The sequence below is a fragment of the Sprattus sprattus genome (genome assembly GCF_963457725.1).
Source record: "Sprattus sprattus genome assembly, chromosome: 4".
Classification (NCBI taxonomy): domain Eukaryota; kingdom Metazoa; phylum Chordata; class Actinopteri; order Clupeiformes; family Clupeidae; genus Sprattus; species Sprattus sprattus.
The window spans coordinates 42,889,107-42,895,106 of NC_137923.1; positions in this window are offsets into that span (position 1 = coordinate 42,889,107).

Consider the following 6,000-nt stretch of genomic DNA (forward strand, 5'->3'; position numbering starts at 1 on the left):
ATGCACCTCTGTTTTACTCTCTGCAGTGTGTATATCGTTTTTATTGTTAGTGATGAAAGAACACCCGGTGAAAGTCCCGAAGACAATGGCACTATACAACTGTGATGATCTCAGCAGGGTACGATTGTATGGTGATAATGAAAGCTAGATTTCCTGAAGTGATAGCTGACAGCTATCAAACCAGCTGATTTAAGTGATATCGCCATCTCCCTTCCCTTACTCCAACTGAGTGAAAATGCCATGCATCGCACACAGCTGATGAAAGCGTGACCACCTGAATAAACTCACTCTGCAAGGCTGACTGACAGGTTTCGGAGTCGGCCGCAGTCAGGAAATGCTTCTCCAGATGTTTAGCAGCCTTTTCCCTTTCTACCAACAGAGTGATGGGCAGATGCTTGAGATCCTTAAAGGGTACCATGTAAATGAACATGAGATGTTGGGCTTCGGATACGCTGCCATGTTGTGGTTTGCTGACAGCCATCTGTTTCCCTATATGGTGACAAGAGCAGAGACAGTCAAAGCCTCCCTGAGAGACTGTCTGCTCTTAATTAGGACCAATTGGTTGTTGAATATGTGTATTTCATAAACACACACAAAAAACATCCTTTGCTGCTTGTATGCATTTTTTGTCAATATCAGTTTGTTGTTTATGCAAGGCTGTTTACAAGACAATTTCGAAGAGCCTGTGTGTGTGTGTGTGTGTGTGTGTGTGTGTGTGTGTGTGTGTGTGTGTGTGTGTGTGTGTGTGTGTTGTGTGTGTGTGTGTGTGTGTGTTGAGGGAGAAGAATAATAGAAAGATGTGCGAGTGAGTGTGTCTGTTTGTTTGTGTGTGTGTGTCTGTGATAGGGAGAGATAAAGAAAGACAGAACGAACGAAAGAGAGAGAGAGTTGGCTGAAGAAAAGAGAATGGATTAAAAAAAGGGCCGAGTTGAAGATATTTTGGTACAAATTAAAATGAGGGTCTCCCCGCCATGCTTTTCAAACAATCATCACAGCTCTGTCACAGTGGAAGCTGTCAATTAAACGTCACAAGCATCGCACACACGCTGTGTGATCACTATCTCCCCCTCCATAAGACAGCGGAGAATGAAACTGCAGAAGAAAAAATGATGGAGAGTATCTAATCAATGTCCCACAGGAACCACCAGCTGCCACCCTCTTCCTCCTCGTCCTCCTCCTCCTACTCTTCTTTTCTTTCCCTGATTTTCTCTCTCTCTCTCCCTTCATTTTCTTCCTCCTGTAAATACAAACCATTTAGACATCAGAATATAAACCATTATCTCTGCGGCCAAGGTATGTGTAGATTCTCCACACCGGCATTTTTTTCCCCTCTTCCCTTAAGCTCCAAGATCAGAGGAAAGAGGCTAAAGTTAGCACAAATATTTCAGCTGTAAATGCAAAGGGCCAATGTCATTCTAATTACTCTCTCTATGTGCTGATATGCAAGGAATATAATCTGTTTGGGGGAAGAAAAATAACCATTTCTGATCACTGGTGTGCCACTGTGGAGCTGTTTAGGAATTCAGCGCATTTTGATCTAATCACCACATCAAAATATTCATGACACACAATGATATCTCCCAGAGGCAGGCAGACAGCCATTAACGGGAGAAACATGGGTAATTTATTAACACTTATCACAACCTGAAAAGGCCTTTCCACCGCGTGTGCCACCAAGCGAAGGAGTGAAATAGTTTTACGTGATACCAAATGATTTATAATGGTCAGTTCGTATTTGCACAGGAAATTTAATTAAAATGTATGTCCCAATTTTGTCCGGAGATCCCTCAGTTATAAAGTCCCATGGAAGAGAGGGAGGGAGGGAGGGAGAAAGGAGAGAAGTGGGGAAGGGGAGGGGGAGGAGGGGGGAAGAAAGAGGGGAAAATGTGATGCGGCTTTGTTTTCATCTCTACTGGACATGCTTGCCTAGAATGGCTGCCCTCGTTTGGGAAAAGTCAAATGCAGTGTGCAAGTCTGTGATGGTTCAAATGGCTTAAAATTAGAAGCATTTGAGAAGAATTGTGTTTACATTCCATGTCAAAAACAAACTCACAGAGATAACAGAGACATCTATTTTTAATTGATGTGTCCAACTTAGCACGCAGGTTTTATATCTATATAAATGTGTGTGTGTGTGTGTGTGTGTGTGTGTGTGTGTGTGTGTGTGTGTGTGTGTGTGTATATATATATATATGTATATATGTACGCTACATCTTGGAAAATACAGATACAGTATAATTGCAACAAATGAAGGAAAGTGGCATGCAAAAAGTAGTATGGGTTTCCTTGTCCTTACGGTGGCGTTCAATTAACCCAAACACCCAACAGTGAAGCCGAGCTCTAGGCTCTGATCTCAGTCTTGATAAGTGCAAAGCAGATCAATACGAGCATTGTAGAGGTTAAACGATGTTATGTTGTCTGTTGTTACTACACTGTGGGTGGAACTGAATGCAACAGACACCTCGCTGCCTGTTAAGCCACATGTACCAGAAAACAAGACTTCCTGGGATACTTTGAAGTTGTTGTTTTTTTTGCGTGAATTTATTCCCTTTTCTGAACAGACACAAAATCCCTCAGATTTATCCATTCCTAGTATGGGTCTTACAGTGTGGGACCTAGCAGCCAAGCAATTAGTGCCAATCAACAGCCTTTTTCTGCTCAGAAAATGGCCATTTTGAAGATCCCGAAAACCCCACTTTGGTCTTGGAGTGGGCGTTTTTCAGTGAGTGACTTGAATCCTGTAATGGCCACCACAATCTTCTGACACAGACACACTGTGACACTTTCAAAAAACAATTAAGCCAGTGCCATCTCGGTAATTATGGTAACTAATTACCACCCCTCGCAAACAAACAGCTTAACACAACACACAGACTCCAAACAGTTTGAGGATGGACCAACTCCAACTTGCAAAAAAAAGAGAAGGAAAGAAAAAATGCAAAGAGAAACCAGCAATTTCAGGGAAAGTAGGAGGACACAGAAAAACAGAACACTTTGTTTAACCCACACATAATTCCAGGCGTATATCATAAATATTTGCGTTCAGTTTCTTATCACTGGATTTGCATTTTTGTCTTATCAGTCTCTGTGCCAGGCCTGACCTGATAGGGAGAAAGAGAGAGATCGAGTGAGAGAGAGAAAATGAGCAAGCGGAAGAGAGAGAGAGAGAGAGAAAGAGAGAGAGAGAAAGAGAAAGTGAGAAAGAGACGCACCGCACACACATAGCTAATGAATCTCCTCTCCTACTGATGTCATACTTTGGTGAGAACTTTATCACTGTCGAGGGTTCAGCTTTTCACAGATCCCACTTTGAATTTGTCGCTGCTCATTTCTGAATATTTTCTTCTTCTTTCTGAGGAAGTTTAAAGGCGCCTTACCCACCCACACTTCAAACGCCACCAGTGAATATCTCCAAGGTCATACTGCAGGTGCTGCAATCAGTATCCAAGCATGGTGGCATTGTATTATAGGAGAAACGGTGCTACGTTATATGATCCAAGATGACTACATAGGCTACACACAAATGGCTTGCATGTCAGCTACGGCACAGTCTGAACCACAATTTTCCTGTAAAAATATGAAGCTACCAGTGTAAGTGTATGAACAGTGTTAAATAAATGTAAATGGTGTTACTGGAATAAATTGCCCTACTCCTTAGACCTAATTAATCCTGCCCTCAAGTCAGCATCACCAGCCTCTAAATCAGAGACTATGGTGTGCGACAAACCCAACAGAGAGAGAGAGTCTGCCTTCCAAACTTTTTCATTACGGCACAAATAAAGACAGGACTTTTGAAAGTTGTGAATGATGTTGTGGCGTCCATTTGGTGGAAGTGAATTTGCATTTAAAGCAAGTGGTTGCGTTTAACTTTTGGGGATGTAGACTGTAATTAGGAAGAGCTCCTCAAATGTAGAAATGTGAGAGGTTTAATTTTCCATTGCTTCTTACTGTTAAACAAAAAAAATGATACGCTACTTTTTGTTTTAGTCTTCTCAATATCCATGATTCACTATGTTTGAGAAGACAAACAAATGTTTACTGTATTTGAGTGGGTGGAATATTTCCTTCAGGAAAAGCAAGCACACACTGTTTAGCGTGTTTGCAGCACTGCATGGAGTCTTGGCCCAGAGCCTGCCTCCTTGCTTGTGGCATGACCTTTGGGTATTTACTGCAGATGCCATACGGTAGGTTCAGGGCTGCTGACAACAGCCTGATGCTATTTCACCCAGATAGTCTCCATCTTTATCTCTCAGACACTCTCTCTCTCTCTCACTCTCCCACCCCCACACCCTCGCCAGTCATCTTCTTTATGAAGCCTCTATGCAGACACATCCCGATAGGAAGGAGTGGGTGTAAATATAGGTAAGATTGAAGGCTTTGCATGGTGTGTGTGTGTGTGTGTGTGTGTGGGGGGGGGGGTGGTTGGGGGGGTGAGGAGAGTGGATGAGGGGATTGTGGGATTGTGGGATTGTGGGATGCGGGGGGGGGGGGGGGGGGGGTGTTGGAGAGAAGGGAGTCTCGCTGATGAAGCGATCATTGCACTCATACACCACAGAGTAGGCTCTGCAGGGCTCACCCGATGACCTTATCTCTCTCTCTCTCCTTCCCCCCCCATCCACTGCACCCGTTTGGGAAAAAAACCTGATTCCTCATACATATCTCTCTCTCACTCTCCCTCTCTCTCTTACTCCCTCACTCTCTCTTTTCATCACAGGGTGTCTGTCTGTTCTCCCCATCTGCCTCTGTGCGTTTCATTACGGTGCTGATCTCGCCGAGCCAGCCCTGCTGTCACTGTCACCTCGCTGCTTGGCAGGGATTTGGAGATTAGCTTCCTCCCATATACTTCTTAAGCCTTTATCACAAACCATGGGGCCCTGTCCCTCACCCGCTAAAGGCCAGCGAAGGAACGAGAGCTGCATGTTTTATTTCTGCCGGGGGGCCAATTAGCAATAAGACCGATATCAATTAAGAGCCGTGGGAGGGGTAAGAGCCTCCGACACAAGGAGGGCATATTTGATTTTATACTCTGCTCCAATCGGTTGTACCTTTCGCGTTTGACAAAAGCTATCTGCATCAGTGCATAGCGTGTGTCTTTAAGGGATTATGTTCAACCTGAGTGAACGGCGCGGAGGCCTACGTCGAGAGGAGAAGAACAAAAAGACGTTGATATTTTAACTTATTCTCTTCATTTTATGCTTCGAGTGAGTGAGGCGATACCATTTTCATCGCTGACAAAAAAAACGCCTCTGCTGCGCTTCACTTCAAAGGCAACTCACGGCGGTTATCTTTGCGTCTACAAGCCTTCAGTTGACACGTCACACTGTAGACATGAATATTAGCTGTAATTATAGTCAGAGTTAATTAGTGTGCCTCAAGTGATGATCTTGCCACTGTTACAAAAACCCTCCGTGGGGGCAAGGGGGTGTTGGCATTTATCTGGCAGATCCCAAAAAACCCTGCATAAGTTAGGGCACTAGATGCCACCAGATGGTAGAAGGGTGACAGCTAAAAATAATGACAGGTTAAGTATGACCCCCCCTTGCTGCGCTATGGCATATAAACTCTCTCTCTCTTTCTCTCTCACACTCTCTCTTGTTTCTTTCTCTTTAGCTCCCTCTTTCACTCTCTCTATCATCTCCTCCATCTATCTCTGTCCATTGATATCACAGATGGCACGGTGGCAAAGAAGGAAAGAAGCGTCTTCAATTTGCTAACGGAGCCTTTTCTCATCCCTTCTCCTTTCCTCTCCTCACTTCTACCCTCCTCTCTTCTCCTCTCCTCTCCTCTATCTCTCTCTCTCTTTCTCTCTGTACTTTGGCTGAGCTGTGTTCAGTCCTTCTGGAGCTGCTTGTGTGATCGTGGGGCTTGCTGTCCCATCCCACAGGGACCTAATTAGAGTCAGGGATCAGTCATTAGAGTCCCACCTGTCTGTCAGGAGCCTGGCTCACCCCCCCCCCCCCCCCTCCCCTTACACACACACACACACACACACACACTATC